The 27,975-nt window shown below is 47.3% G+C and overlaps 1 protein-coding gene across 1 annotated transcript in view; it reads left to right on the top strand.

Annotated features, from left to right (window-relative positions):
• Positions 1–10,763: 10,763 nt before the first annotated feature.
• The window catches only part of SLC5A7 (solute carrier family 5 member 7), a 90,105-nt gene continuing 72,893 nt past the window's right edge, over positions 10,764–27,975 (top strand). Inside the window, exon 1 of the mRNA XM_078876328.1 lies at positions 10,764–10,962. The gene's annotated coding sequence lies outside the window, so the exon portion shown is untranslated. The remainder of the gene's footprint in view (positions 10,963–27,975) is intronic.

The raw sequence follows: 27,975 nt of genomic DNA, 5'->3' as shown, positions 1-27,975 counted from the left end.
TCAAGAAAAGTGTGTCAAGTCGTCATTTCATGAGTAACAAAACAATAAGCAACGAATGTCGTCTTCATATTTATGTTTCTCAAGAAACTCACGCAGACACTGAGGAGACCACTGAACAAAGGCCACCGACTCTACTACACCTTCATCGCCTGGTCATACTAAGCATGGTTTCATAACCTACATCATGGAAAGGTATTGCTGGCTCGGCTGCTTCCTAGGCCTGCCGGTTTTGGGCCACCTACCTCTTGCAGGGCCATGCTATCTAATATGCCACAGTATGTACTGTGCCTAGGGCCTATAAAATCTAATTTTGACCATGCTTTTTTCTTTGTATGTGTAATGTGAGAATATATCCGGGTCGCTGACGGATCACAACTCGTCATGATGATTGGCTCTGCCGGTCCTGGTCCATAGCCAATGGGGGGAAGCCTAGGGGCGTGGCCCTGACGTAATGGAAAGGTGACAGCTGTGAGTAGAGGATTGGTTCTGCTGGCTTTAGCCACAGCCAATGGGGAGACGAGTCAGGGGCGTGATCCCGGGAGCCTACGATGGAGTCTGGAAGATTCCATAGAGGCTAACCAGGATTGGTGGAAAGGTACCACGTGACCCGGGTATTAAATAGGGGTGGAGATGAACAACACGTGGTCAGAACTGGAACGAATGGAGGGAGAGGCCACGCGAGAGCGGGGGTCGAGGCTGCCACGTGGCACGTCTCTCTCTCTCTCTATCCCTCTCACGCTGTCTGTCAGCAGCGTGAAGGAGTGTTGTAATGAAAGACAAATAAAGACCGGATACCAGAAGTCGCTTCCACGACCTTTATTACATATGTGTAGTGATTAACTCAGAGATGATAAGTCTTGAAGGCACTTCTTTATTAACAAGCACCATCGGGGTTAACACTCTTAATAATTAGTCCATCTATTGTCGGCGACGCTACTCAGTCAAGACAGTTGGTAGGCTGCCTGACTGGTGAAGCCTCAAGATGGCAAAGACAAAGACGACGACAAGAAGGATGGTGAAGAATGACGAGAAGAATGGTGACGAAGACTTCAGCAGCACGACGGAGATCCCACTCCAACAACAGCCCCGAGGTCCCCTACAGGGGCACCTCTTATACGGTCAGTGTGGCCTGGCTCTGCCCCCGGCCACGCCCCCTTTCTAGAACCTACTAGCGGGTTCTTGGTGTGCCCCTTCTGTGACCTTTCCCTTAGATCCCCCTCTGGTGTATATCCTGGCCTGCCGACGTCAGGGCTGCCGTAAGCCGCAGATCCCCTTCCCTGCCAGCAGCCAGTGCTATGCTACTACCATATGTCACTACACTACTATTCTATGCAACTACATCTGTATGATAAAAAATATATATAACCAAATTTAGCCCTGTGCCTAGGGCCTACAAGAGCCTTAATCCGGCCTTGACCTCTTGGCGTTCGTGCAGCTTGGCCTTTCCCACCTGGCTTGCACTTCTCCACCGACTCTGCTTGGGGCTTTCGTTGCCTTCAGTAATCTGTGCTGGGCCCACAGGTATGCTCTGTGGCCTGTACTAAAGTTACACAATCATACACCCCACAAAATCACTGATCAGAAATTTGCCTCCCCCATATATATGTAGTGGGTTCTTTAGGATGCGCAGACGACTTTTAGAGGCAACGCTTATTTATTAATAAACAACACGTTAACCACACTGTGTACAGACTACTTGCTGAAGGGGTAACGGCCCCTTCAACCGCTGGGAGCTGGGATAAACACTAAGCCTAACACACCTGACCCTAAAGTCTCGGGTCTTCTGGATAAGGGCCCTAAGGGAGGCTAGCTGACCCGACCCAGCCAAGGTACAGGCCTCGACCCTCAGCCACACGGACCCGGCCCTGACAAGGACGTCGGGCTCCAAGGTTTCCAGGTTGCACCACTGGCTCACTCTGACCGTCCCTTACAAGGACGGCGGCCCAGAGGAGTCCCAGGGTCTAGCTAGCCGGTCTTCAGTCTTCTACTGGCTCTACTGGCTTCAGCTCGTGCGCACAACTGCCTCCCACCCTCTCGGCTCCTGCCTTTTATACATCTCCCCACCAAGGGGCGGGGTTCTGTGGGATCCCAGGACACTCCGCAGCCCCCACCCGTTGGGAGGGGTGCGGAGGATCCAAACATCCCACAGCCCCCTGCAGGTAAGTAGTGGGTGCTAGCCGGAAATGGTGTGCATTCGTTCCATAACACCATTACATATATGTAATGACCGAAGTAACAGACCACTTACCCGACGCAAGCGTACGGGTGAATGGAGAGTCAGGAAGACAACCAAGGCCTCTGATTGGTACAGGGAGGCCTAAAAAACGATTGGTCAGGAGATGAGATTGAAAGAGATTGCATGAGAGATTGAAACGTAACAGGCAAGAAACAAGGTTGACAGTAGGGGCATCAGTTGACAACCGTTGGAGGAGGACAAGGATTGGCAGTGGGGTAAGCAAAGCTTCCTGAAAGGGGGCTCAGAAAATGTAAAAGGGGATAGCACAAAGGCAGGGGATGGTTAGAGAGCAGACGAAGTTCAAGCACCAAGAACGAAGCCTGGGAATAGATATAGTGCTGTGTTGAAATAAAGACTTTGAGTAAAGTACAACGTGTCAACGTCACTACAACTGGTATGAATAAAGTGGAGTATCTGAAGAATGTCGCACCCAAGCCAATTAAAGAACCCACCGATGACGTCCAACGACGAGGAGGTCTTAAATACAAAACGTACCGGGTGAGGAGGACCTGTAAATCAACCTTGGAGATGGAAGATAGGCTGCGATGGCGCTGGTGGAAGTCGAACAGGGCAACAGCAGCAAACGGAGCTTTTACTCAACCGAGCACTGCTCACGACCCAAGGATGGGGGTGGCTAGAAGGATGGATAGACCATCTCAGGGATGCAGTCTCCCAGCTAGTTATACAGCTTGCCAAGGAGAGGAAACCAGGAGTGGCAGAGATGGCAACGCAAGAACTGAGAGTCGGAGCTGTCTGACCAACTGTTATGGAGGCCGGGGAGCCAGGGACGCCCGGAGCAGTGGCGGCAGCCAGGGCACCATCACCGGATACAGCCCCAGCGGCGAGAGGGAGAGAGTAGCTGACCAACCTCCCCGACTTGTGGCAGGGGGTGGTGACTGGGGGACCTTCACCTGATGGTTCGAGGCCACATATCAGGCCTTGGACTGGTCAAAAGCCGAAGCGCTGAATGCATTGCCCACAGCCTTGAATGACGAAGCTCTCGCCATCGTCAAGGCTATACCGGCAGAGCGGAGGACCATGCTGCAAGCAGCGTGCTGCGAGATGATGGAGGTCTTCGACCCACCTTCAAATGCAAAGAGGAAAATATAACAGCACAAGCGTGTAGAAGCCGAATCGCCCCTCGCCTACAGCAGTGCGCTGATGGCGCTTGGCCAGGCGGCTTATCGTCAGCTGGATGAAGCGGCGCTGGACCTGTTGCACGAGATGGCCATGGTGCGGCCTATAGTAGAGGAGGCACATACCTCCTTGTGGCTGGCCTGGTGTCTGCGGGCACAGGAGGAGATGAATCGACGGACCCGGGTGGTGGCCCGGCTAGAAGGATTCCTCGAGACCGCTGCCTGTGCTTCATGCTCAGGCTGCAGGATGAAGGGTACTGTTGGCGGGGGCTTGATCATTGTGACGGCAGCCAAAGACAGCAGAGGTCCGCAGGAGGAGGTGGTGGCGGCGGTCCGCGGGTAGACGAGACCCAGTGGGATGATCCCGCAGTGACCTCAGGGATGGGACCCGAGGGGGGAGATGGCGACTCTGCCACGGAGCCCACCCATCACCTGCCATCGCTGCGGCTGACCGGGGAACATCGCCAGAGGATGCAGGAGCGACCCTCTAACGTCAGCGCCGGCAGCGTTCATTTCTCCATTGGTGCTGCAAAACCAGGCGAGTCGCAACACCCTAGATACCTGGCTAGGTAGTTCACCTCACACATATAGTGACTCATTGCCTCTCTCCACCTCCATCGCCATTTAGTGTGTACCATCTGTTTCGGGGAACGTTGGTGACAATGGGGTCACTAAATCCTCTGGGCAAGGCCGAAACTTGGTTTCCACCAGTGGCCCAAGTCGGGCAACCAGTGGAGGAAGCTGGCTCGGCGGGTTGTAGCGGTAGCTGTGGGTACCTTGGTAGTAGTGGGCTCAATAGGAGGGGTAGAGGTACGCATCTTCATTTATACGGGTGCGTCAAACAACTTTTATTTAATATTCCACCTGTTACCGCCCAGTAGCCACCGCTTGTCACCAGTCACCAGTATGTATGTAGCAGCAAATGGGGGTAACATGGGAATCATAGGGTAAATCAAGACATGGGTACAAATTGCGGAACTCGCCTTGTCGGGACCCAATTTGGTATCCAGCACATTAGCAGTCCATGCCTGCTGGAAACCGATTTCTTAAACAGATTGCCTCTGGATACTCATAATAAAGGTTTTTGGGTTAGATTGCGTAAGTATAAATGCATCGAAACCCTCCACCACCAGACACAGCCAATTAGTAAACGATTTGTCATGTAAATAAAATGCCAAATAGTTACTGCTTCAGCCCAACGGTGTTTTGGAGAGTGAATCCACAACATTTACAATCTGAGTACGACATTTTGCTGGTAATTACATCCAGCATCATCGGGCGATTTGCCAGTCGTGAAGCCATCCATCTTCTTCCGGTCTTAAATAGAGCAGGATTACATCATCACTGAACCCAATCAGAATATTCATACCAAATCATACACTGCAAGGGCTTAAAACATCCACACGCCACCGCTTTGTCTCGGTTACTTTGCGAGGAACCGTGTTCGTGTGCATTGGGTGCCGGCCGATGCAAACCCACTATTCTGGAAGCGCTGGCAACGATAGCATCAGTGCATCCTGCCGAGGCACCTGCGGACGAACCAGAAAAGGTCTCACCTATATGGAATGGGGGTAGCTATATAGAATGGGGGTAGCTACAAGTTGATGATACCAGCCTGCTGCCCCTGCGAAGGCAGGCAAAAATAGACCAATCTACACCAACCTCCCCAGGAGGGTCTCAGTTTGTGCTCCATGAGGGATTGTTGATGTGGTGGGACGGGATTGCTCGACGACATTGTCTGGTGTTGCCTACATCCTTGCAAGGGAGGCTAACGCGGGAGGTACACACAAATTAACGACTACATTTGGGGTCCTGAAAAGCACTGTTAACCTTACAACAAGACTATTACTGGTCATGTATGTCCGCCGATGTGTACGATTTGGTTGCGGGTTGCATGGAGTATGCGTGTCGTGAACCGCTAGCTCACAAGTCACAGCCTCCCTTGCAGTCCATCACAGTCTCCAGGGTGAATGAGCTAGTTGCCCTCAATGTCGTCGGGCCCTTCCCATGCGCACCGAGGGGAAAAACATGTATCTTGGTGGGAGTCGAATACTTTGAGATGGCCAATGCATGGCTACTACCTGATCAGACAACCGCATCTATTGCAGATGCGTTCCTCCATGGATATGTGATGGACAAGGGCCCACCAAAACAGCCTCAGTGATCAGGGATGACATTTTTCATCAAAACTTCTGCGGGAAGTGTGTGAGGCACTGAACACGAAAAAGATACGCACTTCCCCATACCACCCTCAGACAGATCGTATGGTGGAACAGCTGATCGGAATGATAACATCCATGCTCTGCCATGCTGTAGACGAAGTACAAACCGATTGGGATCTCAATATTCTGGGGGTCTTGGCAGCATATAGGCTGGCCCCACATGCCTCTATTGGATTCCGCCCTTTTTTTCCGCATGTACGACCAGGAGCAGGGCGGGATTAAGATTTTGTAGGCCCCTGGGCTACATGTACTGTGAAGCCCCCAGTAATATTTTCAAAAGGAAAACAAAGTTAAAGAAAATTTAAATCAATTTTTACAAGGCTAACAACAAATAAAATTAATCATTCACAAATGAAAACCCAATTTGCTAAAATCCCTACACATTTCCCAGGGCAGTCGGCAACAAGTCGTGGTTGCATTGCCCGCAACCCCCATTACAGACCACTCCTAAAATGCACCGACCATGGAAAGGCCTAGTCAAAATCGTTGAAGTATATCAGCCGCAATGTGTATACGTCTCAAACCCTACCTTCATCATCACACAAGCACCTCATCTCCATGTCCTGTTCCGCCGGGGTCTCGGATGTCCGATGAGCCACAGCAGCCGCGCAAAAGAAATGTAATCACCTGTGCATGCTCCTGTGCCGCCTACAGGACTGAGCCAAATAGCGACCCCGCAGCATACTGCAGTCCGGCAACAAGGACCCGTGCAAAACGTGCTTGGTTGCACTAACACTGTTCCTGATGGTTAAGGCGATGGCCGCACCCCGTTGTTCCCACAGTCTTGTTGTTGGTGCTGTTGTGTTGGCTAACTGTGGGAGGTGCATAATCCGCACACCGAAAATACTCACACCACACAATTGTTTATTGCCACAATTCGGACACAAGGGCACATTGCTATGATGTCATCAAGCTCTAGTGGGTAGGGTTCTACTTGGCTTCCCGTGGTCTGTTGGGATGGTCATTTTCCCTCCCTGGTGATAGCTGGGATGGCTCATTTTATTAAAGGTGGGGGGGGGTGATATAATGGCCAAAGCAACAGACCACTTACCCGACACAAGCGTACCGGTGAACGGACAGTCAGGAAGTTAACGAAGGCCTCTGATTGGTGTAGGGAGGCCTCAAAAACGATTGGTCAGGAGATGAGATTGAAAGGGATTGGATGAGAGATTCAAATGTAAAATGAGGGAAACGGGGTTGACTGTAGGGGCGACGGTTGACAACTGTTGGAGGAGGACAAGGATTGGCTGAAACGAGTGGGGTGAGCAAAGATTCCAAAAAGGGGGCTTGGAAAATATAGAAGGGGATAGCACAAGGGGAGGGGACGGTTGGAGAGACGATGAAGTTAAAGCATCAAGAAAGAAGCCCAGGCGTAGATACAGCGCTGTGTTCGAATAAAGACTATGAGTAAAGTACAACTTGTGTCGGCGTCACTACATATGGAAGAACGTGAGCGTGGCGTTGCTCATATATGGTCATTGCGGATCATGAATCGAGATTGATTATATCGATTCAGCTCAGTCGAACCAAAAATGTCGATAATATAGGCAATTGATTAATTGCCAATAGATTAACAGGCAGGCGAATAGTCGTGTGACACCGACCCCACTTTATTTGATTGGCTAACATCAGCAAGATCATAGGTGATTCCATCGTAGCCCACTTTTAATATTACCACAGCGCCCATGCCTCGGGTCGGACTTGTATCTACCCCTAGGGGGGGCCTGCACCGCATCATCTGGGCTTCAGGTGGCTTCGGATTGCCAACGTGTGTGCCAATTGTGCTGGGCCTTGTCCAGAGTCCCTGCTTGTTTTTTTGCTGCCCTCTGGGGTTTGATGTCTGCCGTGGCTGTTAGCTCGCCACTACCCACCAGCCACTAGCTCTCGTCCTTGAAATCTGTATGGTCCCTGCTGGCTGCGTGCGCCTGCTGGTGTCAGTTTTGCTCAGGCTTTCCCTGACTCGTGGTTGTATCCAGTGGCAACTCTTGTGGCGCTCTGGCTTGGATTTAACCAACCCCGTGCTGTTAGCACCCACATCCTTGCTGCCTTTCATATCCTCTACCAGGCCCACACTGTCCTCGCTGTTTCTGAGCAGCCGCCTGGCATCTCTGGAAGTATCCCGCTGGGACCTCCCCTGCCAGGCACCTGCCACTCTTTCCGCAGGCCCCTTTGGCTTGACAGCGTTTTGCAGTGGCATTGGTCTTTGGACATTCACCCTGGTGCCAGCCGGTGCCACATTGTCGCTATGTGTTGCCGGTATGCCCTGTCCCTCTCCTCCCGTCTTGAATCCTTGCGAGGGGGACAGGTCGGCTAAATAGATGACAATGAAAATAATAAAGTTCGGAGACGATGTATTGTGTTCTGTCCTCTGGAGATGTTGGATACTCCACAACAGATGAGCACACCAGGGGTTTGTGGAACGGCGAGACTTTATTTCGAAGTTTTCCTCAAAAGGGCAGTGGCATCTCTGCTGCAATAGCGATCAGAGGCACCACCCCGTCACAACACCGCAGCTCAATTCGTCAGTAAGGAGTCAGCCCCCATCAACATTGGGGCATGCATCGTATCTCTACTGTGCATGTGTGGGCTCGGGGTCTAATCCCTGATCCCCATTGTCTTCTCTCAAAAAATAATAAGCTTCACCAGTAGCAATTAGCAGAGTGCACAATTATATGTGTGATTGATATCAAGTAAGCCCAAACTGGCTACATATGCCTGGTTCCGTGTAAGCCCCATCACCTACATTGACCTTCGCGTGGAGCGGGCTGTGCCCCGCAGCTGGCTGGGTATGGCACCGACACTTTGGGCTGCCCCTGGTGGACAACTGGTTTACACTTCCTGCAACTGCGAGCAGCGCATTGCCATCAAGCATCCTAACACTGTTTTCCATCAGCAATGTCCGCCGCCTCCGACCACCAACTATGGCTTCTCCAAACAGGACGCATCCTGCGGCAGTTCCTTACCATGAGCTGCCTACCTGAAGGTCACCTATCCCACCCATCCACTGCAAAGCATTGCCATCCATCCTGGTGCCCCCCTCCCCCCATCACTGGGTCATTCCTACTCGATTTTATGCTTCTGATTACTGCGGTCGTTCCTCAGTATCACTTGCTGCGCTCAGGGCAAAACTGATCAGGTTTGACCTCTTTCACCCGAACCATAAACATGGCAGGAGACCGTAACCCTTCTGACTGTTTCCCCCACCACCTTTCTTAATCCCATCTTCCCTGATAAAAAACAATCATGCTGACTTTGCACAACAGGCATCACAATAGGCTTACTAAATGCTCTTGACATCACCTTGACCACCACATGCTGAACACTATAAATAATACAATCACCACCTCGAGGCGTTATGACAAATCCGCCCATATTTTAACGACTCTGGCATGTTGCATTGTTGGCACTCGCCTTCATTATTGCAACGCCATCCTTACTTGGACATCAGAAAAGCACCTCAACAAACTATAGCAGCTCCAAAACAACCTTTCGCACGCCGCCCTCAGCTATGCTAAAAACATTGCACTGGTTACTCATCAATGGGCTGACTGACTGAGATGACAGATGCACCTTCTGTGCTCTATACTGTCCCAACTCGCTGAGTTGTTGTGAGGGTTGCTCCTCTGCCCTCCGCTGTGTTGGAGGGCGACTGCCTCCAACTGCCCATATCGTGTTTGTGTATTGTTTGCTGTTGTAACGTTCTGACCCCGTGCATCTTACTGAACATCTGTGAAAAAGAGCTTAAGAGCTCATCAGATTCCTCCAGTATAAATTAAAATTCTGATTTGATCTGAAATGAATGATACATTACATCATTATCCTGTGCCACGGACCTCTCTCTCAAGGTCTCCCCCCATACCTCTAAACCATTTTCACTCCAACGACCACAGCAAACTGCCGTTAATTTAAATCCACTTCGTGGCTGCCAGTGTTGCCAAACATCTCTATCATCAGAAGCTCCTTCATTTTGGTCTCACTTTTATTTGCTTGATTGTTGTATTTATTTTATCTTATTGTATTGGTCACGCTTACAAATGCAACAATTTCTTATCCTTAACATTTGCGTTCTAAAAATTATTAAACTAAATAAAATAACACTAAACTAATAAGTACTTCGTCATGGGACCTCCTTTGCCAGTGTAGTGGGTTCGAATTAGGTGCACACACACACAGCTTGGAGGCAACACTATTTATTAAACGGTAAGTAATATAACACTGTACATGAGGTGGTGACCACCTTCCTCAACTCACTACCACTCTGGAACACGACACAGAATGGACCAGGCAGGCAACGGGCTGCCTGGTCCAGGACGACGACCCGGGACTTGAGGACCGATGATGTCGTCTTCACTTCGGAGTTCAACAGCCCCGCTCTGCATCCAAAACCGATTCTCATAATAATACTTCGGTGATGATTATGGGAAAAGTCAATCTTCATTAGGGTCTGAACTCATGACCTAATTATTGTGAGTGGAGAATTATGATTAATGTGATGGCTTCAGTCACTATTAATTGGCATGTAAAAAACACTCATTTACAAAATTATCTGAGCTAACAGCTGTATTGATGGCTGCCAAATTAGTTCAGTTCATTTTGAAGTGCCCTGTGAGCTAAGAAGCTCTTGAATCGGGTTTCATCAACAAAAACATCGGTTCCCTGGAAAACATAACGTGCATAACAGGTGACAAGAAAAATAGAAATACAAAAAAAATACGGGATGGTGTTTCATAGGACAACTACTGGCAAAACACATGCTATAAAAAAACACACGATTGGTTGTCCCGTGTAATATTGAATTCACCATGTATATTGTACAGACATCTTGTCAATCTACTGCAGGATAACGGCATCTCTACCCCGTGCTGGTCGTGGGTGGTTATTAGACCATACTTCCCCATGCTGGTAATTGCGGATTGGTGAAGGCAGGGTTGGTGAACATGTGACGTGTTGATCAGCTGGCTTAAAGGACAGCCAGTCAAGCAGTGAAGCCAACGGGCAATGCACACATCGATATTGGGACAATTCCATCCAAATGATTACGTCACCATTGGTAAATGCGTGGAAACCCTGAACGTGACGTCATTGGCGTGTATAATTATGTCACTGTGGAGTGCGAGACATTCCCGAGGTAGCTCCGCCTCCACCTCTGCGCTCACAGCTCAACGTGATTATTCGTTGGGAGCAAGAGGCGCGCACACCGAGCACCGGGGCACGGTCATTAGGCGCACTCACTGGTGCAGTGCTTCGTAGTATCACCGGGGAAATATAGCAATAGCAGTGGCTCGTGCTGCAAAGAGTCAGTCTGTCGAGACGCTGTTGGCTCGTTTTGTTGGCCAATGCTTTGTTACGTTGAAAAGTTGTAAGCAAGGTAAGCAGATTTGTTGTGATGATGCGTGTAAGTGCATTTTATGGAGTTATATGTCATTATATGTTCGTGTGTGGGGATGTGTCTGCGTATTGTGTGGATTCTATTTGTGTGTGGGTTTATATGTATATATGCGTGTAGCTTTGTGTTTATGTTCGGGTTTGTGTGAGGGTGTGGTGTGGTACGTGAGTTTGTGTTGACGTGTGTGTTTGCATATGTACGTGTGTTTGTAATCATATTTGTTCATGTGTTGTTTTTGCGTTTGTGTATATTTGTATGTACGACTATATGTGTCTGTGATGTGTTTTGTGTGGATCTGCATGGACTACGTGTGGGTTTATGTCTGTGGATTTGTATGTATGTGGTATGCATTCGTATGTGTCCGTATGTGTGTGGGATGGTATTTCTGCATGTGTAGTTTCTACCACCCAACCCCCTTGTGTGCCGTTCCGGCCTTTATCGGTGCTCGCTAACAGCACTTACCCTAACAGTCTGTTAAGGCTACATGGGGGATTTTTTTGTATTTATTTTTTTGTTGTGTAGTGGTTAGGGCGCTGTGTTCCGATACAGCCGATTTGCGTTGGATTCCCGCTCATGACTAACACCAGCTACGGTTATCTGAACCGGTTCTGGGAATACCCTAGGTCGACTCAACCGCAAATGAATATATGGTACGATGTGTAAACATCGCTATTAAAGAGACAAAGGCGGCCGGGAGTGGTACTGGCCACCCACCCCCTCGTGTGTCGTACCGGCCTTCATAGGTGCTCACGAATAGCACTTGTCCCAACAGTCTGTTAAGGCTATACGGGGGGTCTTTGTCTTTGAGCTAATGTATTTGTGTTTCTCTGTGCATGAGTTTATATATATGCGTGTAGTTCGTGTGTATCTATGTGCATGTTTGTGGGCTTTGCATGTGGAGACTGGTGGCACAGTTTGTGATTTCCAGCCACGGTTGACATCAGTGGTGAGTGGTATCTGAATCAGTTATGAGCCTCACTTAGGTCGACTCAGCCTTAAACGAGTACCTGCTGCAATAAGTAAACATCAGTACTGGGGAGAAAAAGGTCTCCCTCGTGTGCCGTGCCTGATTTATAAAGTGTTCGGGCACATCACTTGCTCCAACGATGAAAGGCTATCGTGCGTTCTTTACGTCTGTATTGTTGCACATGCTTGGTCGCCGTATGTGTGCGTGCGTGCACGCTGGTTTACATTCGGATTGTTCAATGGGAGCCGACAAAACGGCAACTATTTTCTCATCAATTACCAGTTCCATAAGTTAGGATCGGCATTCGTTCTCAGTGGAATGTCAGGAGTTAATATATTGATCGGCAAACGCGAGTGTACAAACCGAACGACAGTGCAAGTCATCGTGTGTTATGGTATACATATGCCCACGTTTCTCAGTTGAAAGATAAAGTTGCAACCCTGCAGTTTCTCGCTCACGCCACTTCTGATTGGAAGGGCCTCCGCTCGAGGGAGCTCTGGAGTGTTCTTAGGGCTACTCTTCCAAGCTGAAGAGACGTCTTGGAAGAAGCAGTTTCCGAAACGACGCGCGACCTGCCGGTGGACTGAATGTGGTGTAACGTATGTATGTTGAACTTCTTTCACACCGTGCGTAGCCATCCGTACTAATCGGAGGTGCGAGGAAAGGACAACTAGCCATAAAAACGCAGTTCTAACGAAATGAGTTTTCAATCGAGATTGAAGCTACCCATAATGCTGGGTGGACAGAGATAGGGCGATTAAACATGTAATCATATTTGTAAATGTGTGGTTTGTGCGTTTGCGTATATTTGTATGTACGTGTGTGGCCTTTTGTGTCTGTGATGTGTTATTAAACACGCGTGTTATTCGGCGATGCTCCTGCTGCATTGGCAGTGGTGCATAAGCACGCATAAAAACAACTCAACACATTCATTAATAACACTCTCGCCTTAAGATATAAAAATATGATGTTGAACATATCTAATTAATGTGCTATAAAAGGACCATTGCCCCAAACGTAGCGTATTGTATGATTTCATTGTATCCGTCGAGTATTTAAAGATATACGAACCTAGACAATTTCTTCAACTGCCGCGCTGGGAGTTGGAATCGAATTAGCGATACCTCTGGATTGCAAATCCTGTTTGCTGCTAACCAGTATTGTACACCATCGCAAATTGCTTCGGTTGTCAATTTAAAGGGTTATAAAATGTTACGTGTATTACGAGGCATTTGCATACGTACTTAAAACTGGTAACCGGTTTATTATAATACTATATCGGTAATGCAAAGCGTTAGTTTATACGTGTGAGTTTGTGTGTGAGTGGGTTTGTATGTGGGAGATCGTCGCTGCCCAGCGCTATTCATCGCTGAGGAGAGGCTTGAGGAGCCCGAATGTGGTTTCAGGTCGGGGTGGCCCTGCACAGAGATCACCTATTGTAGAGAATTTGAACAGGACCAATATCTCTGCATTATTGACCTGGTCAAGGTCTATGATACCATCAATAGGCCAAGGCTCTAGACTATTTTTCGTGCTTTCGAGGTCCCTGACCCTCTGCTCACAATCCTTAAGGACCGTCATGACGGTGGGCGGGTCCAGGTAAACGTGCGTGGCTGGAAGTCAGAGCCATTCCCGATTCACCTTGAGGTGCAACAGGGATATCCTCTAGCTCTTACATAATTTGAACATATTTTTCTATGACGTAGTTCGATATTTCCACGCCTATACCAGAGGAATTTCCATCCGATACAGAGGATGATCGATGTCGATGTGCAGTCAAGGGATGGCTCCCTATCGGTAAACCATGTTAAGTATGCTAATGATCTGGTAATTTATGCTCACTCTTCGGAGTTAGAAAGTCTGCTGCTGAACCTGCAGCATGCCACTAAGAGATGGGGCATTATCATTAGCCACACCAAAATGTATCTGGCCTGTCACTCCATATGAAGCTTAGATTTTTATCGGCCACTGTCATGTCCTCCTTTCTCTATGCTTTGCGAAACGTGAACCCCTCTAAATGAACATCTGCGCCAGGTTGAAATATTCAGACTGACCTGCCTATGATCCATCCTGGGTTTAACCAGGAAGGATTGTGTGAGAAGGTCACAAATTCATATCAGTGAGCTCCTCCGCCAGGCAAGGCTGCGTTGGCTGGGTCATGTAGCCCGCATGTCCAGCCACCACATGCACAAGTAGCTTCTGTTTATACTCTTTGGTTATTTTGATAAAGTCACGTAGGTATAAAAATAAATAATAAATCAGGGCGTTTCGATCGCAACACAAGCAATCGTCATCAGGTGGAAAGATACAGCAGTAGAACTGCTGAACAGGAAAGGGCTGCTGCAACAAGAGGTTATATATAGGTTTGAGGTGGGTGTGACCCAAGGGTAAGTAGGCGGGGTCAGAGATGGAAAGGAGTCTCGTCGCCGTACGCACGCACAGCAGCTGCGTTAAAGGGAGAGATTGGCGTGTCAATATAAACGAGTTTAATGGGAAGATAGCATGTCTGTGTCAGAGGACCGGGCATAGCAGCACCACCTCGTGGGCAACACAAGCTGCGGCGTTGCCTGCTGCATAGTGAGAGGCCAGCGTATCAATGCAAGAGAACCACCATAACGGTGGCCGTGCCATTGAGACATACAGCCTATTAAACAGCGAGAGCTACCGTTACATCGAGGCAAAAGGGAGCAGCGGTGGCTATGTTAGTGAGACCTTAGTCTGTTAATGTAAATACATTTAACAAGGTGATGTAATTCAGTTGGATATAATTGCTAAACAACGGCAGGAAGGATGGAAACATCACAGAAAGTTATGAGTTTACCTGGTTAATAACATCCTTACAATGACTGCTTAGTTTGTACCCATCTTCTCGGTTGAAATTGTCTGTGTTAAAATATCTGGATGGCTTCATGGACAAATCTTTGATGGTAGCCCGAAGGTTTGCAGAGTACCTTGGTCTCGGAAAAAAACAATGTCGTGTGAACCCACCGCGTTAAAATAGTAATCAGCCACGGCAGAGGTATTCGTTCTGCCGTGTTTCAAATCTGGCCTGTGTTCGCGAACACGGTTTGAGACATACCGATTCGTTTCCCCGATGTAACTGCTACCGCAGACACAACTTAGTCTGTAGACACCAGGGTATTGGATCAAATCACGGATTTTGTGTACTGTATTGAATCGAACCTTGTGTTTGTTCAAGATTTTGGAAATATTTTTAGTAACACCTGCTATGTATGGCAAGGTGATGGTTTTTATTGGGTCCTCAGATGGTTCTCTCCCCATGGTTGGGGATAAAACGTTGTGGATTGTGCAGTTTGAATATCCATTCATCTTGAGGGCTTGGTGTACGTGCTCCAGCTCACTGGCTAGGTGTTGCTGGTCAGAGATGCAACGTGCCCTATGGTGTAGTGTTTTGATGAGGGAGTTCTTCTGGGCTGGATGGTGGTGGGAATCAGGCTTTAGATAGGAATCCGTATGGGTGGCTTTCCTGTAGACAGAATGTCCCAACGAGCCATCAGGTCTATTCTCAATCAAAACATCCAGGAATGGTAGCTTGCCATCATTTTCTACTTCCATGGTGAATTTTATGGATGGATGTATGGACTTGATGTGGTTGAAAAATTGGTCCAGTGCTGTCTGACCATGTGGCCAGATGATGAACGTGTCAGCTACAGTGAGGGGAAAAAGTATTTTATCCCCTTCTGATTTTGTACGTTTGCCCACTGACAAATAAATGATCAGTCTATAATTTTTATGGTAGGTTTATTTGAACAGTGAGACAGTATAACAACAAAAAATCCAGAAAAACGCATGTCAAAAATTTTATAAATTGGTTTGCATTTGAATGAGGGAAATAAGTATTTGACCCCTCTGCAAAACATAACTTAGTACTTGGTGGCAAAACCCTTGTTGGCAATCACGGAAGTCAGACGTTTCTTGTAGTTGACCACCAGGTTTGCACACATCTCAGGAGGGATTTTGTCCCACTCCTCTTTGCAGATCTTCTACAAATCATTAAGGTTTCGAGGCTGACGTTTGGCAACTCGAACCTTCAGCTCCCTCCACAGGTTTTCTATGGGATTAAGGTCTGGAGACTGGCTAGGCCACTCCAGGACCTTAATGTGATTCTTCTTGAGCCACTCCTTTGTTGCCTTGGCTGTGTGTTTTGGGTCATTGTCATGCTGGAATACCCATCCACGACCCATTTTCAATGCCCTGGCTGAGGGAAGGAGGTTCTCACCCAATATTTGACGGTACATGGCCCCGTCCATCGTCCCTTTGATACGGTGAAGTTGTCCTGTCCCCTTAGCAGAAAAATACCCCCAAAGCATAATGTTTCCACCTCCATGTTTGACGGTGGGGATGGTGTTCTTGGGGTCATAGGCAGCATTCCTCCTCCTCCAAACACGGCGAGTTGAGTTGATGCCAAAGAGCTCCATTTTGGTCTCATCTGACCACAACACTTTCAACCAGTTGTCCTCTGAATCATTCAGATGTTCATTGGCAAACTTCAGACGGGCATGTATATGTGCTTTCTTGAGCAGGGGGACCTTGCAGGCACTGCAGGATTTCAGTCCTTCACGGCGTAGTGTGTTACCAACTGTTTTCTTAGTGACTATGGTCCCAACTGCCTTGAGATCATTGACAATATCCTCCCGTTTAGTTCTGGGCTGATTCTTCACCGTTCTCATGATTATTGCAACTCCACGAGGTGAGATCTCGCATGGAGCCCCAGGCCGAGAGAGATTGACAGTTCTTTTGTGTTCCTTCCATTTGCGAATAATCGCACCAACTGTTGTCACCTTCACTATGGGAACCTCATTTGCCAGTAAAAATATGATAATTGGTTTTTTACCCTTCTATCTGGCAACAAAACTGACACCTTTTTACAAGGAGTCATGTTTGCATAGACCGCAATACCTGCAGTCATAATACAAACAAAATACATAACTCTGATAATGTGCACTGTCCTTGAAGTTGATTGGTCACCAAGCTGCTTGGCGATGGTCTTGTAGCCCATTCCAGCCTTGTATAGGTCTACAATCTTGTCCCTGACATCCTTGGAGAGCTCTTTGGTCTTGGCCATGGTGGAGAGTTTGGAATCTGATTGATTGATTGCTTCTGTGAACTGCTGTCTTTTATACAGGTAACAAGCTGAGATTAGGAGCACTCCCTTTAAGACTGTGCTCATAATCTCAGCTCGTTACCTGTATAAAAGACACCTGGGAGCCAGAAATCTTTCTGATTGAGAGGGGGTCAAATACTTATTTCCCTCATTAAAATGCAAATCAATTTATAACATTTTTGACATGCGTTTTTCTGGATGTTTTTGTTGTTATTCTGTCTCTCACTGTTCAAATAAACCTACCATTAAAATTATAGACTGATCATTTCTTTGTCAGTGGGCAAACGTACAAAATCAGCAGGGGATCAAATATTTTTTTCCCTCACTGTACGTATCTTTTCCACAAGGAAGGTGGATGTGAGGATGGCATCTGTTTAAAATTTCTCCATGAAAAACATTCGCTACCACTGTAGACAAGGGAGAACCCATAGGAGTACTTTCATTTTGTTTGTAGAATGTACCATTCCAGGTGAAGTAAGTATTGGTAAGGCAGTGCCTTACCAAACTTGGTAAATCCGGATTCAGTCCCTGTTCGACCAAGTCTTCAATGATTGCAATGGTGTCAGGCACAGGTACCTTGGTGAACAGAGAGACCACATGGAAACTGACAAGCAAATCATGTGGAGACAGTGAGATGTCCGTGATTAGAGCAACCAAGTGAGCTGAGTTAAGTACAGCTGAGGTGGTCTTGCACGTGAATGGAAGCAGGGTCTCAGACAGCTGCCGTGCATGCGTACGACGACGGGGCTCATTTCCCATTAAACTCGTTTACATGAACTTGCCAATCTCTCCCTTTAACGCAGCTGCTGTGCGTGTGTACGGCGACGGGACTCCTTTTCATCTCTGACCCTGCCTAAATAACCTTGGGTGACACCCATCTCAAACCTATATATAACCTCTTGTTGCAGTAGCCATTTCCTGTTCAGCAGTGCTATTGCTGTATCTTTCCACCTGATGACTATTGCTTGTGCTGCGATCAAAACTCCGTGATTTTTATAAATGTTTCTACCGAAATAACTAAAGAGTAAGGGATTCCTGCAGTCACGAAAACTTCAAATCAAGATTATCTTCTGTTTTATCAGAGAGTAGATTAAATTGCCACAACATAGTATAGAGAATAGATTGACCGATTTGGTACAGAAGTATTTCGAGCGTATTAGACTTGGAGGAGGCTCATGAAGGATGCTACTGGGCAGTTGAAGGCAGCCACCCTCCAGCAACAATGGAGGGTTGAGGCGTGACGCTCACAACAACGAGCGGAGCACCAGGTGGCTAAAACGCAATGAGATGGCACCAAGGCTATACGGGGATCTTTGTCCTTGATGGGACACACCTGGTGCATCTACCAGTCATCTCAGTCAGCCAACCCATGGCACCTGGGTCTGTCCCACAACCTCCTGTCAGCGAGCCGTCGACACTTTACGTGGCCTTAATGTGCACCTAGACTGGCACAAGCAAAATGTTGAGACGCCACCACCACTTTAGGAGCGAATAGCAGCTGTTGTTGTGTGTGGGGGGCAGTAGTGTAGCGGTTGGCGTGCTACATTACAAACCCGGTTACCTCAGTTCAACTCCCGTTCACGGACAATACCAGTGACGATTATCTGAACCGATCCGGGACCTCCTTTAGCTTTACTCAGCTTTAAACGAGTACCCAGTGTGATGTGTAAATATCACCATGAAGGAGACAAAGGCGTGGTGCTGGCTACCTCTCGTGTGCCCTGCCCACCTTCATAGGTGCTCGCTAATAGCACTTGCTCCACCAATATGTTAAAAGCTATATGGGGGGTCTTTGTGTGTTTGGGGGGGTTTGTATGTGTGTATGAAAATTGAGCTGTGGGTATTAATGTATTGGTACTATAGACGGGTGCACCACAGTTTTTCGGCAGTTCGCTGGAGGTGGGGTAAAGTTTTGAGTGCTCGCTCCTTTTCCAAAACGCCTGGCCAGCGTGCAGGAGTCGATCAATGACTCTTCAGAAGGCTTCTCTGGGAGCTTCCTCTCTAGTGGGGGGCCTTCCGCCAAGGGTGCCAAGGGTGCCATGAACAGCTAATTCCAGGCCTGCGCATGTACCTGGGTAAGGAATTGTTAAAACCAGGTGAGAAGTCACGTGGACTCATTGGCCCAGATTAACCTGGGTCGTCCAAATGACGAATGCAATAACATAAATACAAGTCAAAAAATGAAGGAAATAGAAATCAGACAAAAGAAAACGCTTTACAAAAGAAATCGAACACTGCAAATACAGCACAAGAACCAATATTAAATACAATAAGCACTGTTTGCTTTTCGTGTGTGCGGGTGTCCAAATGTTTAGGAGTTTCCATGTATTTTTGTATTGCATATCATATGGAGCCACGTACATGAGCTCGTGTGTCCCCAGTGCTGTCGCACGAACATTTGTTTAAGTGTGAAATGAAGAGCGGTGGTACAGTATTCTAGATTTGAAGTTTTCGTGACTGCAAGGATCCATACTCTTTGGTTCTTTCGGTAAAGTCACATATGTAAAGAAAATAAAATAAAAATTAAATCACGACGTTTCGATTGCAACACAAGCAATCATCATCAGGTGTGAACACCACAGCAAGAAAATGTATACCAGTATAAATTTTCTTGCTGTGGTTAATTTTCATTTTTTTTACCTACGTGACTTTACCTACAGAACCAAAGAGTATGGTGGTACAGTAATTGGTGTACTGTGCACCAAGTCGGCGACATGAACACAATCAGTTTCCATTCAGAGCTAACGTCATTGGCGAATGTGTGAGCGAATCCAAAACCTGAACCTGTCCTGGGCCTCTCCCATATCGACTCAGCCTAAACTGAATACATGTTGTGGTGTTTAAAATATCGGCAATTGGGAGACAAAGGCGGCCGGGTATGTTACTGACCACACCACCCCCTCATAGGTACGCCGTGTCGGCCTTCATAGGTGCCCGCTAACAGTACTTGCTCCAAATGTCCGTTCAGACTATACGGGGGATCTTTATCTTGGTAAATGTGGATGTGTGTTTACGTGTGCATGTACACGTGTATATGTACCCTGCGTAGCGGTTAGCGCGCTGCGCTACGAACCCGGCGACCCGAGTTCGATTCCCATTCATGGCCAAACACCAGTGACTATCATCTGAATTTGTACTGGGCATCTCCTAGGTCGACTCAGCCTCAAACATCGCCACTAGGTAGACAAAGGCGGTCGGGCATGGTGCTGGCCACCTTCCCCCTCGTGTGCCTTTCCGGCCTTCAGAAGTGCCCGCTAACAGCACTTGCCCCCAATAGTCTCTTAAAGCTATATGGGGGAACTTTGTCCTTGTATTGTCTGCGAAAGGGATGTCCTCTGGCCCCTATAATATGTAACATACCTTTGACCATGTAGCTTGACAATCTGTCCATGGTTGGACCAGAATAATTTCCATCTGGTACAGATAATGGGGAAGCTGATCGATTCCCGGGTGTGATAAAGGGATGGCTTACCACTGGTCAGTCATGTTATGTATGCTGATTATCTGATAATTACTCCTCACTATGAAGGGTTAGATACTTTCCTGCTGAATCTGGGGCATTCTACTAAGAGGCAGGGCCTTCCATCAGCCCCACCAAAACAAAGCACCTGCTTGTGTATTTCTATAATCAAATACTCCACCCCCTAAACTCCCTATGAGTAGCATGATGGGGCAGTTGTGGAGAGGGTGGAGGAGTTCTATATCTGGGCAGTGTGCTCATGACCGGCTCCAATGTGGTAGCAGAGATTGCACTCCGAATCAATAGAGCTGCCTTGTGTTTTCTCCATAACCCTTGTGTAGAAGCTACTTGGCCTGTCACTTTAAACGAAGCTTCGTATCTTCTCGGGCAATATTATGTCCTCTCTTTCCTATGCTTGCGAAACATAGACTCCTTTAAATAAGCATCTGCCCTGGCGCCAAAAATGCAGGCTGGCTTGCTTAGGTCAATCCTGGGTTTAACCAGACTGGATTATCTGAGGAGCTCTCGGACCCTCGAAAGATATTGACAAAGTCTCACCAGTGAGCAAGGTTGCGTTGACTGGGTCATGAGCCTCGCGTTTCCTAGTCCCTGATTGTTAAAGTAGCTTCTGCTTCGCTGGATAGTGGAGGGTAAACAGGCGCGCCACGGGCAGAAGATATGGGCTGATGTAGTGCAGGAGGATGTTGAGCTGAGTGTACATGCTGATGATTGGTACCAGCAGTGTCTGTGGAGGCCGATCTTGACACAACAACAGAGGGCAGAGCAGCAACGTTCAGATTAACTATGAAGTTGGCAGAGATGGTGCATCTGCCAGTCATCCAAGTCAGTCAACCCATAAAGCTTTCTTTGTCCCGTGACCTCAAAGCGAGCCTTCCACAATTCACGTGACGGTCTCAAAGTGCACCTAGCCCGGCACGAAAATATCCGTATTAACATCACTGCCACTCAGTGGTGAATAGCGGATGTTGCTGTTGCGGTCATTCTGTGTCCTTTTGAAGTCTTCGTTACCATGGGAACTTTAAAGGTTCCGCTGTGAGCTGATGGCGAGAGCAAAACACATCTCACGTAGCCCCCATGCAGCCTCAACACATCGTGCTGTTAGCGAGTGCCTATTAAGGTCAACATAAATTGGGGCCCAATATACCTCCTCGCGTACATATCTGTCCATTTTAAAAAAGAAATACACATCCCAAATGGCGTTCTGGGAGCAATTATTTGCAGCAGTATCGATTTAGTTACGAGGCACATCGTGCTATGAATAGGGGCCATTACCCAAAACGTCGACTATTTTATACGATTACCTGTTAAGGTAAGTGTTATTTGACTAATGTGTTGTGGCCGCATTAGTGAGGCGCATCGGTCTGTTACTTGTCATTGTCAAGTTCGGCTTTCCCAAAACCACTCAAACCTGCTCTCCTTTACCGTTTTCTTGCATCTCATTGATCTCGCTTTGTCTTCAAAAACTATCCCCAGTGCTGTAGAGTGCATGTGGCTTAAGTAAAATTTTAGTTGTCTTGGATCACACCCTTACGATGACTCCATATGTATTGACTGTCATAATGCATTGCTCAACTCCATTTAGCATCCAGTACAAATTGACGGATTGTCTTTGAACTCGAAACCCTTCCGTTAGACAGGCAAATTAATAAAACCAGGAGGGGTGAACTTGAAAATAACAAACCTGACTTTTGGGTTGCACATAACTGTTGTCCCAGATACTGGTAACATGTTTGAAATGTAAGTATTCAGTGGCACGCCGATTATCTGCATTACTGCACTTCTCGTGCAAAAAACATAGCGTATGTAACCTTTGTAACCTGAGAAACGAAGGGAGAAGCCGCAATGATTACCAGCATACGGGACTTGCAATCCAGAGGGTGGTAGTTCGACTCCGTTTCCCGGTGCAGCAGTGGAAACGATGGAGCAGGTTTCTTAAATCCCCACCGCGTCTGTCGCATATGGTGGGTGGAAGTGTGGATACGCCCTTCTCTTACAACACGGTCAGCGTGGAAGAGTAGACCAAAAATCCCCTAGAGCTCCCTCGAGTGCAGGTTATTCTGCCAGCAGGAAAGCATGAGCGAAACAATTGCGGGGCTGCGCCTTTATTTAGTTTTAACTGAGAAAAGAAGGGACGTGGTGAACGTGTGTTCACTGCTAACATTCCACCAGAAATCTACGAACGGTTGCCGGTTATCGCTCAACAACCACATTACACATCAAGCAGTGGGTTAACAAAAGGGCTCCACATTCTTATGATAAGTTTTACATATATATACACATTAACTGTTACACAACACGCACGAGCATACACAGATGTATATTTAATTACGCATACGTGGAAGTTCAATTCACAATACGAATTAAAGCCAATTTTCGATCCACTTCTGGATGAACGTCTCCCTTACACTGAGTCACTTGAGTGTTTATCTAGTGTGGGTTGCTGGACGTGTTAAGATTTCACGAGCCTCTGAGGTTAGCCATTGCTGGAAATAATTGTCATTTCGCTGATTGATGTCCAATGCGCTATCCACCGCGCCACCACTCCACCCCCATATACATACACTATTACACGCAGACACGTATATACACCCATATATACTGTACCACATACTCTCACATATATATTTACTCTTACACAAAGACAATAATCCACCGTATAGCCTCGGCAGACATTTGGGGGAAGTGCTGTTAGCGAGCACCTATGAAAGCCGACACGGCACAACAGGGAGTGGGTGGCCAGAACCACACCCGGCCGCCTTTGTCTCCCTAGTGGCGATGTTTACACACCGCACCAAGTACTCATTTGAGAATGGGTCGACCTAGAGGAAGCCCAGGACCGATTCAGATAATCATCACTGGTGCTGGCTGTGAGCTGGAATCGAACTCGGGTTTGTGGCGCAGCGCGCTAACCAATTTCACGACGGCTCCCCCACACAAACACAGTCACACCGCACACAAACACACAGTCACGCCGCACACAAACACACAGTCACGCCGCACACAAACACACAGTCACGCCGCACACAAACACACAGTCACGCCGCACACAAACACACAGTCACGCCGCACACAATCACAGTCACGCCGCACACAAACACACAGTCACGCCGCACACAAACACACAGTCACGCCGCACACAAACACAGTCACGCCGCACACAAACACAGTCACGCCGCACACAAACACACAGTCACGCCGCACACAAACACACAGTCACGCCGCACACAAACACACAGTCACGCCGCACACAAACACCGCTGTCGTATTGACTCACTGAATGAGACCGTTAAACAATGTAACGGCGAGTGATGTTAGTCTACTTCCTGTTGTCCAATGAATTCTAAAATTTGCACACATACTCAGATCCGGTGACAATGCATGCCTGTATCAAAATCGGCATCAATGAATCAATTAATTGGCTCTTTTGAAGCAATTAACATTTTGTATGGACGGCTTATTAATTTAATATTTATTTGGGTAGGTCAAAAACGCCGCGGTCCCTAAACTCTGGAATCGCCTCGCCCAAGAAGTAGGCATCACGTGTTGTCCACTTCCCGTTGTCCATTGGAGTTACTGTATTTACTTTTTAGCGTTTTTAAAAACATCGTTTTAAAGAGTTTATTATATTTAAAAACAACGTTTTAAGGAGTTTATTATATACGGTAGCTGGTAATGAAAACAAAAACTCGATTTGAAGAACCAAAATGTCGTGCAATGGCGTAAATTAGCGTGGGGGGCAGGCAAGGGTGCCTTGCAGCACACCCGCCCCTCGTGGCCTTTGCTACGAATTGGGCACCCCCCCCCCCTTTTGATAACCACCATTAAATTTCATAATCAACGTTTTTGGGTTTAGATCGCGTTATTTATAAATGTGTCGTAACCCTCCACCACCCGACACGGCCAATCAGTAAAAATGTGTCACGTTCACAAAAGACAAATAGTTCACTGCTTTAGCCCACCGGTGTGTTGAAGCCACAACATTTACAATTGTAAATGAACTATTTGTCTTCTGTCAACGTGACACATTTTTACTGATTGGCCGTGTCGGGTGGTGGAGGGTTGCGACACATTTATAAATAACGCGATCTAAACCCAAAAACCTTGATTATGAATAACATTGGTCGCGAAAGCCTACGTGTTAAACCATTAAATGTTAACAGTATCAAGTAACAACACTTATTGAAAACGCGGGTTAAGTTACTACATATACATTTCGTAAAAAATGCTTTCATTTACGTTCCACCTTGTATTTTAACTCAAGCGGTAACTTAATATTTGCATCGAGGTAGCACTGCATTTTTCAACGGTTTTATTTAACTTCACTTGTGTTCGTCGTGGTCAAATCTTGTAATCAAAAGTTAGTCTACTTCCTGTTGTCCAATTAATTCCAATTTTGCACACGTACTCAGATCCGGTGACAATGCATGCCTGTATGAAAATCGACATCAATTCATAAATTAATTGCCTCCTTTCAAGCAATTACAATTTTTGTATGGACGGATTATTAATAATATATTTTTCGATTTAAAGCTTTCGTGACTGTAGACATTCATCTTCTGGGTTCTTTCGGTAAAGTCACGTAGAAGGGAAGTAATAAAATAATAAAAATAAAACAATAAAATTATTCTCACGACGTTTCGGCCACAACGCAAGTAGCCGTCCTCAGGTGAAAACCAGGTCTGTCGAGGCGACAGCGTCTGAATGAAACAGCACACGCGCTTGGAGCATGTATATAAGCTGGGTTGGAAGGGGGGAAGAAAGGGGGAGCCTTGAAAAAAGAATATGCATATCAAGAGGAATTTTGCATATTTCTGGGAAATGCAGGTATGCGATTAGTACTACTTATGCCCGTGCATTATGCAGGATTAGCAGCATCAAAGGGAGGGGGATAAGGGAAATGCAGGTATGTGATATGGGAAATGCTAAATTTAGTATACTGATGATAATATGTAGTTTATACTTTAGTTGTTTACGTGGTGGTTTTAGTTACTGCAGCTACATACTATTAACACTCCTTCCCTTCATTAATGCTACCCCTATCCCCTCCCTTTGATGCTGCTAATCCTGCATAATGCACGGGCATGAATAGTACTATTCACATACCTGCATTTCCCATATCACATACCTGCATTTCCCTTATCCCCCTCCCTTTGATGCTGCTAATCCTGCATAATGCACGGGCATATGCAGTACTAATCACATACCTGCATTTCCCATAAATATGCTAAATTCCTCTTGATATGCATATTCTTTTTTCAAGGCTCCCCCTTTCTTCCCCCCTTCCAACCCAGCTTATATACATGCTCCAAGCGCGTGTGCTGTTTCATTCAGACGCTGTCGCCTCAACAAACCTGGTTTTCACCTGAGGACGGCTACTTGCGTTGTGGCCGAAACGTCGTGAGAATAATTTTATTATGTTTTATTTTTTATTATTGTATTACTTCCCTTCTACGTGACTTTACCGAAAGAACCCAGAAGATGATATATTTTTGTGTAGGTCAAAAACGCCGCGGTCCCTAAACTGGAATCGGCTCGCACAAAAAGCAGGCTTCACGTGCCTCAGGCGCCATTGACCGTGAGTTAAACGAAGTTAAAAAAACCATTGTTTAAAAAAAAAAGTTTAAGGAGTTTATGTGAAGATGCTCGAGACCGTGAGCGTAACTGCTGTGATGAGGGCAAGATGAGTCGTGATATATATATACAATATCCTCTAAGGTGCAACCGTGTGAGAGACAAATCAAATGTTGGGGCCCCACCTGACCGATTGCCGCACCACTTTGGGCTTGTAAATGTAGTTCATTACGCCACTGCTGTACAGGGACTCCTCTACTTACAAACGAGCTAGGTTCCAGAGGTCTGTTCGTAAGTCCCACTTTACTCCTGTCGATTCCAAACATCTACAATGGCTTTAAAGTTGTATATTCTCCTGCAGATGTAGATGCCACCACCGCCATCCATTTCATGGCGGTTGAACTTACGCAACTGGACGGACAGGTTTGTTCGTATCTCTGAAAGTTCGTGAGTTGAATGTTCGCAAGTAAATGAGTCCCTGTAGTGTGAACTGAAAACCCTCTCGCCGTGAGCTTCGCGATCCTTGTGCACTGAATGGAGGCTTTCGACGTCAGAAATCCTCGCCATCGCTCGCTCGCTTCCTGAATTATTCTCGTCCCCGGCTTATTACGAGCCGAGATCCAGCGCCTGCTCTGAATCTGGCCGCAACCACCACCACCGTCGATCAGGCGTCAGGTCTTTATCCCCTTGTTAGTGTCGACGCGTCCTTCAAGGGAGTACCCCATCTTAAGATCTCATCACCACGCGGTGGAGAGGGGCCGCTCGACACTGACAAGGTCGGTCGCCACGATGCGATGTCACCATTAACAGGGCGGAGCGGTGGCAAGGTCCGCTATTGGCGTTGTGAACCTAGCGATCCGAGTTAAATTCACGGACGCGGCGTGTTGAAGCGCACAGCACGACGGCGCTTGCACCATGACCGTGTTGCCGGCAACGTTGTCAGCAAAAGACAGTTCAGAAGAAGAATCCATTGTACCTCTGCTCAAACGTATACGCTTCACACTTTTACCAAGCGGCACTTACCAGGGTGGCTAAGTATGGTCAAACCTGGCATTCGTCCAGCAGTGTAATGTTTTCCACAGTCGCTAAACACAGGCCCAAAGCCTCAAGCGACTAGCAACAAACAGCACCATCAAAGTGCGAGGTTATTATTAGAGGAGGCAATGGGAAGGATTTCCACAGTGGATCAGTGTGAGGAAAGAAGCTGAAAGAGGCGTTCTGTGACTGGTCGTCTGGTAAGTGGCTCAGCGGGTGAGTGGTGGAATGAGTTTGGGGAGCGGTGGAGCGACAAGAATTCGATTCCCGCCCACAGCCAACAACAATGGGGGACGAGTTCAGTGCTGTTTCTCTTCCCAATTATACATTTTTGATTTAACCGTGAAATCAGATCCACTGGCAATGGGAGGAGAGTAGACTGTGTGTGAAGAAATGTATATACTGTGTGGGGAGCGGTAGTGTAGCGGTTAGCGCGTTTCACTACGAATCTGGCGACCCGAGTTCGATTCCCGCTCATGGCCAACATTGGTGATGATTATCTGAACCGGCCCTGGGCCTCCCCTAGGTCGACTCGGCCTCAAATGAGTACCTGGTGCGGTGTGTAAACATCGCCACTAGGGAAACAAAGGCGACCGGGCGTGGTGCTGGCCACCCTACAGTCTGTTAAAGTCAATATGGGGGATCCTTGTGTGAGTATGTGAGTTGCTGAAACCTGTAGGGTGGTAGAGTGAGCTTGAGACAAAACGGTCCGTCTGGTAGACCGAGCTCTCAATACGGGTGGAGGAATCGATTAGTGAGGTTCACGGAAACAGTCGCCATGGTAATAGCGATAGAACATTAATAAGGAGGCGAGTG

The sequence above is a fragment of the Lampetra fluviatilis genome, chromosome 43 (assembly GCF_964198595.1).
Source record: "Lampetra fluviatilis chromosome 43, kcLamFluv1.1, whole genome shotgun sequence".
NCBI classification, from domain to species: domain Eukaryota; kingdom Metazoa; phylum Chordata; class Hyperoartia; order Petromyzontiformes; family Petromyzontidae; genus Lampetra; species Lampetra fluviatilis.
This window is presented reverse-complemented; position numbering and strand designations above follow the sequence as displayed.